The sequence below is a fragment of the Chiloscyllium plagiosum genome, unplaced genomic scaffold (assembly GCF_037043375.1).
Source record: "Chiloscyllium plagiosum isolate Xiang-an unplaced genomic scaffold, Cpla_swu_hap1 HiC_scaffold_18, whole genome shotgun sequence".
Classification (NCBI taxonomy): domain Eukaryota; kingdom Metazoa; phylum Chordata; class Chondrichthyes; order Orectolobiformes; family Hemiscylliidae; genus Chiloscyllium; species Chiloscyllium plagiosum.
Window position 1 is genome coordinate 83,805,113 of NW_028270156.1, and position 12,210 is coordinate 83,817,322.

The 12,210-nt window shown below is 42.4% G+C and overlaps 1 pseudogene; it reads left to right on the forward strand.

Annotated features, from left to right (window-relative positions):
• Nucleotides 1-5,173: 5,173 nt before the first annotated feature.
• On the forward strand, nucleotides 5,174-6,596 carry LOC148147023 (uncharacterized; annotated as a pseudogene).
• Nucleotides 6,597-12,210: the final 5,614 nt, after the last annotated feature.

Below are 12,210 nucleotides of genomic sequence, written 5' to 3' on the forward strand. Positions count from 1 at the left end.
TCTTTTCTGAACCTTTTCAAGTTTCATGATATCTTTCCATAGAAAGGAGACCAGAATTGAACGCAATATTCCAACAGTGGCCTATACAATGTCCTGTACAGCCACAACATGATCTCCCAACTACTGTACTTAATACTCTGACCAATAAAGGAAAGCTTGGCAAACGCTTTCTTCACTATCCTATCTATCTATGACTCAATTTTCAAGGAGTTGTGAACCTACACTCCAAGGTCTTTTTGTTCAGCAACACTTCCTAGGAACGTATGATTAAGTGTGTAAGTCCTGCTTAGATTTGCTTTCCCAAAAAGGCAGCACCTCGCAATTATCTGAATTAACCTCTGCCTGCCATTTCTCAGACCATTGGCCCATCTGATCAAGATCCTGTTGTAATCTGAGGTGACCTTCTTCGCTGTCCACTACACCTCCAATTTTGGTGGTATCTGCAAACTTAATAACTGTACATCCTATGCTCGCATCCATATCATTTGTATAAATGATGTAGTGGATGAAGCAACGAGCCTTTCGGCAATCCACTGGTAACATGAACTCCAGTCTGAACAAACAACCCTCCACCACTACCATCTGTCTTGTACCATTGAGCCAGTTATGTAACAAAATGGCTAGTTCTCCCTGTATTCTGTGAGACATAACCTTGCTAATCAGTCTCCCATGGAGAAGCTTGTTGAATGCCTGACTGAAGTCCACATAGATCACATTTACCACTCTGCCTTTATCAATCCTGTTTGTTACTTCTTCAAAAAGCTCAATCCCGTTTGTGAGACATGATTTCCCACGCACAAAGCCATGTTGATTACCCCAAAACAGTCCTTGCCGTTCCAAATACATGTACATCCTTTCCCTCAGTATTCCCTCCAACAACTTGCCCACCACCGACGTCCATCTCACTGATTTATCCTTACCACCTGGCTTGTTCCTACCACCTTTCTTAAACAGTGGCACCATGTTAGCCAACCTCCAGTCTTCAGGCACCTCACCTGTGACTATCGATGATACAAATACCTCAGCAACAGGCCTGGCAATTACTTCCCTAGCTTCCCACAGAGTTCTAGGGTACACCTGAATAGGTCCTGGGGATTTATCCACATTTATGTGTTTCAAGACTCCCCCCATCTTACTAGTTTAAATCCTCCTGAGCAGCTCTAGCAAATCTCCCTGGCAGTATATTAGTTCCCTTCCAATTTAGGTGCAATCCGTCCTTCTTGTACAGGTCACTTCTACCTCAAAAATGCTTCCAACGATCTAGAAATATGAATCCTTCTCCTGTACACCAGCTCCTCAGCCTTGCATTCATCTGCTCTATCCTCCTATTCCTGCCCTCACTAGCTTGCAGCACCGGGAGTAATTCAGATATTATTATTCTCGATTATCTCCTTTCGAAATCCCTGCCTATCTCTCTGTAATCTCCCTTCAGAATCTCAAACGTTTCCCTTTCTATGTGTTTGTTTCCAATCATGGAGGTTGATAGCATGGAAACAGGCCCTTCGGCCCCACCCTCAATGTCTTGGACTTCCCTATCCTGCGAAAAAGTTGTTGGCTATCAGCTTTCTCAACAGATCTCATGATTTTACTCGATTAACACTTTGAATGAGTGACTTGTGCTTTGGGGATCGGTGGACAGACTGGTCTTGTCTCTGCTGGACTTTAGATGAGTTAAGGATGACCTGATCAAAGTGTGTGAAGTCCCTAATGATCCTGACATTGCGGATGGGCAATGGATGTTTCTCCTTGTTGGTGAGTTCAGATTGGGGACACGATTTGAAGATTAGTGTAGAGGGGCGGTCACTCTTTTTGGACAGAGATGAGAATTGTGTTTTTAGGGCTGTGCAACTTTGGAACTGGCAGTCACAGTAAGCGATTGAGGCGGGGAAAAAATATTTATAAATTACAGGTAAATTTATTCCGCTGCATTACAAGAATCTAAGGTTACTCTGATTAGATGGAAATGTGGAGCTGTAAACGTAAACTCACCAGCTATAATCTTCTGAAATGTTGGAGGAGGTTCCAACGAGCAATTCACCGACTTCAGTTCCAGTTTCATGTGTTTCTGTGAAATAGCTCTATATCTGAATCTTTATTATTATAATTAACAGAGTTAACGTTGAACCCTGTTGTTTTCTACTTGTGTGTTTATGAGGGCGAGAGGGAATGTTCCTAATTGTGTTCCAGGGTATGTTGATGTGAGACTGTGCCTGTTTGCCTGCATGTGTCCATCTGAGCACAAAGTCTGAGTGTCGATGATACATGATGTTACTGTCTATAAAACCTAATCTGTCCCTGCCCCAGGAATAATTCGAAAACAAACAGACCCCTGTACACTCACACGCCCTCCCACAGTCTCTCACACTCAATCCCAAACAGCCACCGATCTCATTGTATCACAAGCGGTCACCGACTCTGTCATACCCACATACTCTCTCAAACTCAATTTACCACACGCAGTCTCTGAAATGTTGCAGCAATCATCCTCAGAGTCACACCCCTCACTCTTATTCAGTTATTTCCATTAAATCACACTGTACTGTAGTTACACACACACAACAAGTACATTCATAGAACATAGAACATAGAGCAATACAGCACAGAACAGGCCCTTCGGCCCATGATGTTGTGCCGAACATATGTCCTAGCTTAAGCACCCATCCATGTACCTATCCAATTGCCACTTAAAGGTCACCAAAGATTCTGACTCTACCACTCCCACAGGCAGCGCATTCCATGCCCCCACCACTCTCTGGGTAAAGAACCGACCCCTGACATCTCCCCTATACCTTCCACCCTTCACCTTAAATTTATGTCCCCTTGTAACTCTCTGTGGTACCCGGGAAAAAATTTCTGACTGTCTACTCTATCTATTCCTCTGATCATCTTATAAACCTCTATCAAGTCACTCCTCATCCTTCGCCGTTCCAACGAGAAAAGGCCTAGCACTCTCAAACTATCCTCGTACAACCTATTCTCCATTCCAGGCAACATCCTGGTAAATCTTCTCTGCACCCTCTCCAAAGCTTCCACATCTTTCCTAAAGTGAGGCGACCAGAACTGCACACAGTACTCCAAATGTGGCCTAACCAAAGTCCTGTACAGTTGAAACATCACTTCACGACTCTTGAATTCAATCCCTCTGCTCATGATCGCTAATACACCATAGGCCTTCTTACAAGCTCTATCCACCTGAGTGGCAACTTTCATGTCCTTGCACACGATGTCACTCACACAGATGTAATCACATGCTCTGACAGACTGTCATGCATACTTGTTCAGAGACACACTGTTACACAGTCACACAATTTCAGATGTTTTACCATATGGGAAAAAGTGAGGACTGCAGATGCTGGAGATCAGAGCTGAAAAATGTGTTGCTGGAAAAGCACAGCAGGTCAGGCAGCATTCAAATATCAGGAGAATTGACGTTTCCGGCATGAGCCTTTCTTCATGAAGAAAGGGTCATGCCAGAAACGTCGATTCTCTTGATCTATGGATGCTGCCTGACCTGCTGTGCTTTTCCAGCAGCACATTTTACAGCTGTGTTTTAACATATGGTCAAACACCTTGACTGAAGAGTTAATACCAAGGGGCAGACATTTAAAGTGAAAATTAGGAGTATTTAAAAAGTGAGTTTGAGGATTAATTTCCTCCCAGAGATAGGTGGGAACCTGGAATTCACTGTGCGACAGTGTAATTGAGACAGGAAACTTCTGTACCTTTAAAAAACACCTGGATGAGCACATGTAATATTCAAGGCTCTTGGCCTTGAGTGGAAAGTGGGATTAGTCTCGGGATGAGTGAGGTTTGGGTGGAAGACTTGATGGGGAGAATGGCCTCTTCTGTACGATATTAAGCAATGATTGTGTGATATCACATTCCCAACATTCCCAACAGGATGGAAGCATTCTCTAAATTCACTGCGAATATCCTTGTTGATTCTCTCCATTCTGCTTTGTTAGATTCCTGGTTCTAAACATCCACATGAACAGTTTCCATTATCTGGGAGGGGAAGCTTGAGCCTGAGCCAGCTGGGTGAATTTCCCGTGTTAATCTGACACACAGATTTTGCAGAAAGCCTAATAATGGTTTGCACACAAAATTCCTTAGAAACTGTGTGTGTGCGTGCGTGTGTGTGTTTATGTGTGAAAGACTGTGTGTGTACGCATGTTTGCACGCCTGTGTGCACAGGTGTGTGTGTGTGTGCGCGCAAGTGAATGAATGTATGCACTACCACGCTTCTGCATCATAAGAATGCAGAAATTTACACCAAGTTAGAGTACTTCCTGTGCTTTGTTAGCGTCAAGTTAACATTAATGCTAGATTTCGGTCATCGCCAGGAATATTAGCAGATGCCAACCCGGAGCAATAAATGATCCCATAATTGCTAATGACATTACTCTTTGCACTGTCCTGTGAGAAACAAAGCAGCAGTCAGTACCAATATATTCCACTGTCATTCTTAGGCGAAACAATTCTTAGGTGGTACAGTGGTAAGCACTGCTGCCTCACTGCGCCAGAGACCCGGGTTCAATTCCCGCCTCAGGCGACTGACTGTGTGGAGTTTGCACGTTCTCCCCGTGACTGCGTGGGTTTCCTCCGGGTGCTCCGGTTTCCTCCCACAGTCCAAAGATGTGCAGGTCAGGTGAATTGGCCATGCTAAATTGCCCGTAGTGTTAGGTAAGGGGTAAATGTAGGGGTATGGGTGGGTTGCGCTTCGGCGGGGCGTTGTGGACTTGTTGGGCCGAAGGGCCTGTTTCCACACTATAAGTAATCTAATCTAATCTAATATTATTACGTGAGAGTTAATTGAAGATTTTCTTTCATTAGCATGATTCCACAACAGCAATGACAAAAAGAATGGCCCATTCAGCCTTCACAAAATATTCCCTACACTTTGAGTTAATCTTCCCTTCTCCAGGTTTAATGTTTGGGAATTCATGGCCTGAGCTTTGTAATTATCTCCCTGATGATCCAGCCGCACTGAGGTGGAAAGCCATCCCTTATTTGTTGAAGGACTGCCGCTAATTGTTTGGACAAATGTAACGTATGATCTCATGTAATATCAGGGAGATGGCATAATTTACAAAGGAAGCGAAATTAAGGATCTCAGATGGATTTCACAAGGAGCCAGAGAACGTGACGAAATTTTCTCATTCTTAACGTTAGAATGGTAACAATTCAACATATAAAGAACATCTGCTATCCTGTGATTGCAGCCTTTGGCGTTCTTGGTAAGGCAATGTTATTTTTCTTCGTGGACAGTGAAAGTCATGGTGTTCATGTAACAAATTTCAGGAATAGTCCTCATTAGAGAAACGCTTAGCCATCAGAAGGAACTGTGAAAGACAGACTCGGTGATGCACATTTACTCTGTGGCTCCTCCAGGATGAGAATCAACAAAGAAAATCAATCCTAGAAGTTAACGCAATGTTTGTGTCCAAACAGAAAGTTTTGTTGGAATCAAAAATGTTTAGCAATTATCTGGAAATAATTTAGACATTGCCATCATGAAATATAAAGATTGTTGGAAGAGAACCGACAGTAAATTTTAAATGTAGTTTTGTCATCAAAAGAAACTGTCAGTGCCGTTGGTCTCCATTATAAAAAACAAGTCTTTGGGAAACTCAATGTAAAATCACCTCTGACTATGACGCAAACATTTCCTGTGATATCTATTTCTCTTCTCTCTCCTTCTTACAGCAAACCTACTGACTATCGTCATTCTCTCCAGTGGAAATTGTGGACTTTCTAAATGTATCTTGGCTTACATGATTGCCATGGCAACTGCAGATGTCCTCATGATATTTTTCATTTTCATTGTGTATCACATTTTATGTTATCACTTTCCACATTCGTTTCTGTCCTACACTGCTGTTTGTAATTTCATTCTCTGCATTAATCCTGCCATATTGGATATGTCTGTGTGGTTCACTGTCTTTTTTACAATTGATCGGTTCATAACAATCTGTTGTCAGACGTTTAAATCAAACTACTGCACAGTGAGAACTGCCACTGTCATTTTAACTACGCTGCCAGCCCTGATTTCTTTGGAGAAAATACCTTCTTGTTTGCATATGAACCCAGCCGAATAATTTCCAAAGTTGCCTGGGGCTGTCGCTCCAATATGGCCTTTTATACATTGCCTGCAGGTGAGGCCTACTCGTTGATGGAAAGTATTTTAGTAGCCTGGCAGCCTTTTTGTTTGATATTACTGTTCAACACTTTGACAGTCCAGCGTATTTTAGTGACCAGCAAAGTCCGTAGTGGACTGCGGGGCCTCAGCAATGAGAATAGCACCAACCCAGAGATGAAAAGCAGAAGGAAATCAATTGTGTTACTGTTCAGTGTATGTAACAGTTTTGTCCTATTGTGGCTAACAGCAGTCGTTAACATTTTAACCAGCAAACTCACCACAACAGCATATTACCGAGGGGATCACACAGCTCCAACATATATTGCCACAGAGTCTGAGTACATTCTCATGTTCCTGTACAAACCCATGTATTTATGTAGCCACACAAACCAAGTTCAGGGAAGAGATGAAAAAGATGATGAAATTTCGTATCCTATTGATTAAAAAAAACAGTTAAACCAAAACTTTCTTCCCAAACTCGTTAATTATCAACACGTGTTCTCACTCAGAATACCCTATTCTGATGTGGCTGAGGATTGCAATTGTGAAAATTAAACGTTCTCGAAATACATTGTTTCAAGCTGTGTGCCTGCTCATTTCTCAGGGTGAAATAGTCGTCATGGTATTTACTCTGCGTCCAGTCAAATCATTGTCACTGTTTTACCTGCCAGGGTCTAACATCACAACAACCTCTTTTTATTCAGCAGCATCGTTGTTTTAATCCTGAACAGTAGTTCAGCCTCTGAATTGCACAGCCTCACCTCCATTTCCCAGATGGATGGGACTGCCCGCTTCTGATTCTATTCTGACCTGCACCTTCTGAAAGAGGGATTGTTAGCTGGTCAGCTTGTTTATGATGTACAGTGATGCGTTCAATCTCTCTCACTGCCTGAGATTACCACGAAGGACTCTCTGACTCAATGCAAGGATGGGAAAAAGAATCAGGAAAAAATGTCTGTGTCAGTCTAACAGTTACCGTAGGGGAAAATATTGCTACACTGCTTTTTTCAAAGGAGGTTGTTGCAAGACATTTCGAAATGAAGCAAAGATAGCAGTGCTTTATGAAAAGCAAAACATGATGACAAATTAATCCATAACCTAGGAGGACAAATCAAGCAGAATGGATAAAGCATGGCCTGCAGATGTTTTGTGTATGAATTTCTAAAGGCCATTTTATAATATTCCCTAAATAATGTTACAATCCGTTCTCACAGCACATGGTGACATTATGAATGTACTAGTTTAGAGTGAGAGTTGAGTCATGATGAGAAAAAGATTGAGGGAAAATGTCATTTGCAGGTCACTAAACTGTAACGAGAGATCAGTGCTGTTACATTCATAATCACAAACTGTAGTCACACTAATACAGAGTCAAGAAAGTAAGCAATGAGTCGAACAGTAAGAGTCTCCATCAGGAAGATATAGTTAAGCAGAGTTACCAAAAAAAATCAGCTGATGTAGTATAATGCTGTGCATTGTCAATCTCACATTCAACATGGATAAGCAAAATATTCATTTACTGAAGAAGACTGGGGAAAGTTGAGATGCATTGCAGTCAGGATGTCCTATATAAATAGAAAATTGTTATCAGACAAGTACATCAAACAGTTAGGAAGGAGAAAGCAAAACTTTTATTTGGTGAGTGTTAAAAATCACGGAAACAGACCTTTAGTATTGACCAACTTTAGTCACGACATTATATATACCATGGGAAGCAGTCAATGAACTGTTCCAAAATACAATCAGCTCAAAGATATTCCAGTGCTTCAGCTGACACAATACTACAAAACAGCCACTAGATGGCCTACTTGCACTTTTCATTGATTCGGTTGGGGGTGTCTTATCAAAACTATATATTAAAAGGTCTATTGTATTAGGTTTGTGCACATAATGTGTAGTTAAATTGCTGATTTAACGACATTCTATAAATGAAACGTTTATGTTTTATGCAGAACACTTAATATACAATAAGGTTCGCTTTCTTATGGGACAAAACTTAATCTCTTTATTTCCAAGAACGGGTCAGACAGTCGCACATAATCATTATCATATTGTTCATTACAAATTTTCTGAGTAAGTTTGTTTCGCCACCTACTGCCTTTGTGGTTTGAATTCATGTAATGCTGGACATCGTAGTGAGTCAACGGAAACTTAACAAACAGCGAAATTCACAACTCAGCTTGGAAGAGCCTGTTTGGGAGAAGTCCCAGCATAGAAACAGATAAGTGAATAGTTTTAAGTGTAACCTTGCTGTAAATCTAAAAGAGTGAGTACAGTGGGTTCTTGAGTATGTGTTTTATTGAGATCTGACTCTTGATTGAAACTTAAAAATTTAAGCCATAGGTATGAAGTTAGCGTGGAGCAGTGTTTTGTAGGGCAATAAGACGGTGTTATTTTCTGGGTCTGTAGATGTGGGAGTTTCAAGAGATTATATGTGTTACTGAGCAATAAATCGGCAATAAATATCTTTGGTTATGAATCCTATCAGATCGAATAGATCGGATGGAGCGACAGTTAAACACAATGCGGCATTTACAAGAGCAAGGATGCGTGATGGATGAGAGTAACAGGAAGGGAAAAAGACCACAGTTACAGTCAGATAGATGTGTTAACTCCAGGAAAGGTAGGAGAGGTAGGCAGGTAGTGCAGGAGTCTTCTGTGAATCTCCCCATCTCAAGCAACAATGAAAAACGGAGGCAGGGATGGATTCTTCGGGGAACATAGCACGACCCAGTTTCTGGTATTGAGACTGGCTCTGATGGAATGAGTTGTACGTCGGTGTCCCTAACACAAGAGGTCGATTGTGTTAGGGGAGTCTCGAGGAAGAGTTACAGACAGATGTTTCTGTGGTCAGCAGCAGAATATCAGAATGGCGTGTTGCCTCCCTGGTTCCAGAGTCAAGGATGTCTCAGAGAGGGTGGAAAATGTTCTGATGGAGGAGAGGGACCAGCAGAGGGTCATTTTACACATTGGAACCAATTTCATAGGATGGTAAAATGATGAGATTCTGAAAGAGGAATATCAAAAGTTAGCCAGGAATTTAAAAAGTTGGTCCTCAAGTGTGGTAATATCTGGAATACTACCAGTGCTACAAGGTAATGATGATATGAAATGAGGATAGAGCAGATGAATGTGTGGCTGAGGAGCCGGTGTATGGGTGAAGGATTCATATTTTTAGGTTATTGGGATGTCACCTGGGAAAAGTGACCTTGACAAGAAGAATGGATTGCAACTGAATTGGAAGGGGACTCATATACTGACAGGGAAATTTCCCAGAGATGCTTGGGAGGATTTAACGTTATAAGGTTGGTGGGAGTGCGATCAGGGAGATAGTGAGGAAAGTGATCAATCTGAGACTGGTACAGTTGCGAAAAGAAGCTAATCATGCAGTCAGGCCAGGTAGTGACAAAGGTACGACTGATAAGGTACGACTGATAAATTAAACAGCATTTATTTCAACGCAAGAGACCGAACAGGGAAGTCAGATGAACCCAGGGCATGGTTAGGAACATGGGACTGGGATATCATAGCAATTACACAAACATGGCTCAGGGATGGACAGGACTGGCAGCTTAACATGCGAGGATACAAAGGCTACAGGAAGGACAGAAAGGGAGGCAAGAGAGGTGCGGGAATGGAGTGTTTGATAAGGGTTAATAAAACAGCTGTACTGAGGGAGGATATTCCCAGGAATACATACAGAGATGTTGCTTGCGTGGAACTGAGAAATAAGAAAGCGATGATCACCCTACTGGAATTGTATTGTACCTCCGCCACCCCGCCCCACCCCCCGCCAATAATCGGAGGGAAATTGAGAAACCAGTTTGTAACGAGATTTCAGTTTTCTGTAAGAATAATAGGTTGGTTATGGTAAAGGGTTTTAACTTTCCAAGCATCTCCTGGGACTGCCATAGCGTAAAGGGAGAAGATGAAGGAGATAAATTTGTTAAATATGTACACGAAATTTTTCTGTTGCCGTATGTTGTCGTACCTACTAGAGAAGGTGCAAAACTTGACCTACGCTTGGGAAATACGGCAGGACAGGTGACTGAGGTGCCAGTGGGGGAGCACTATGGGACCAGCGACCATAATTCTATTTGTTGTAAAATAGTGATGCAGAAGGATAGACCGTGTCTAAAACTTGATTTTTTAAACTGGCGGATGGCCAATTTTATTGATATTTTGCAAGAAATTTGTAAGGCTGATTGGGAGCAGATGTTCACAGGTTAAGGGATTGCTAAAAAATGAGAAGTCTTTAGAAATGAGATAATGAGAATCCAGAGAAAGTATATTCCTGTTAGGGTGAAAGGAAAGGCTGGTAGTGTAGGGAATGCTGGATGACTCGAGAAAAAGAAGGAAGCGTATGTCAGGCATATACGGGATAGATTGAGTGAATGCTTACAGCATAAAAGCAGGAGGAATGTACTTAAAGGGAAATCAGGAGAGCAAAAAGGCGTCATGAAATAACTTTGGCACACAGAGTGAAGGAGCATCCAAAGGGTTTTCACAAATACATTAATGACAAAAGGTTAACAAGGGAGAGAATAGGGACCCTCAAATATCAGCAAGGCAGCCTTTCTGTATAGGATCAGAAGATGGGGAGATACTAACTGAGCATTTAGCATCAGTGTTTACTGTGGAGGATATAGAATGTTGGGAAATAGATGGTGACATCTTAAAAAAAACTGTCCATATTATAGGAGGAAGTGTTGGACGTCTTAGAACAGATAAAAGTGGTTAAATCCATTGGACCTGATCATGTGTACCCCAGAACCCTGTGGAAAGCGAGAGAAGTGAATGATGTGCTTCTTGCTGGGATATTTATATCATCAATACTCACGGATTAGGTGCTGGAAGACTGGAGTTGGCTAACATGGTGCCACTATTTTAGGAAAGTGGTAAGGACAAGCCAGGGAATTGCAGATCTGTACGCCTGAATTCTGCGGTTGGAGGGAATCCTGAGCAATGGGATGCACATGCATTTGGAAAGGCAAGGACTGATTGGAGATTGTCAACATGCCTTTGTGGGTGGGAAATCATGTCTCATAATTTGATTTAGAACACAGAACATAGAACAATTCAGCACAGAACAGGCCCTTCGGCCCACGATGTTGTGCCGAACATTTGTCCTAGCTTAAGCACCTATCCATGTACCTATCCAATTGCCGCTTAAAGATCACCAATGATTCTGACTCTGCCACTCCCACAGGCAGCGCATTCCATGCTCCCAGCACTCTCTGGGTAAAGAACCTACCCCTGACATCCCTCCATAACATCCACCCTTCACCTTAAATTTATGTCCCCTTGTAACAGTTTGTTGTTCCCGGGGGAAAAATCTTTGACTGTCCAGTCTATCTATTCCTCTGATTATCTTTTAAACCTCTATCAAGTCACCCCTCATCCTTCGCTGATCCAATGAGAAAAGACCGGGCACTCTCAACCTATCCTCGTACGACCTATTCTCCATTCCAGGCAACATCCTGGTAAATACACTCTGCACCCTCTCCAAAGCTTCCACATCTTTCCTAAAATGAGGCGACCAGAACTGCACACAGTACTCCAAATGTGGCCTAACTATGATCCTGTAAAGCTGCAACATTACCTCCCGACTCTTGAATTCAATCCCTCTGCGAATGAACGCTAATACACCATAGGCCTTCTTACAAGCTCTATCCACCTGAGTGGCAACTTTCAAAGATCTATGAACATAGACCCCAAGATCCCTCTGTTCCTCCACCTTACTAAGAACCCTACCATTAACCCTGTATTCCACATTCTTATTTGTCCTTCCAAAATGGACAACCTCACACTTGGCAGGGTTGAACTCCATCTGCCACTCCTCAGCCCAGCTCTGCATCATATCTAAGTCCCTTTGCAGCCGACAACAGCCCTCCTCACTATCCACAACTCCACCAATCTTCGTGTCCTGCAAATTTACTAACCCAAACTTCGACTCCCTCTTCCAAGTCATTAATAACAATTACAAACAGCAGAGGACCCAGAACTGATCCCTGCGGAACTCCACTTGTAACTGGGCTCCAGGCTGAATATTTACCATCTACCACCACTCT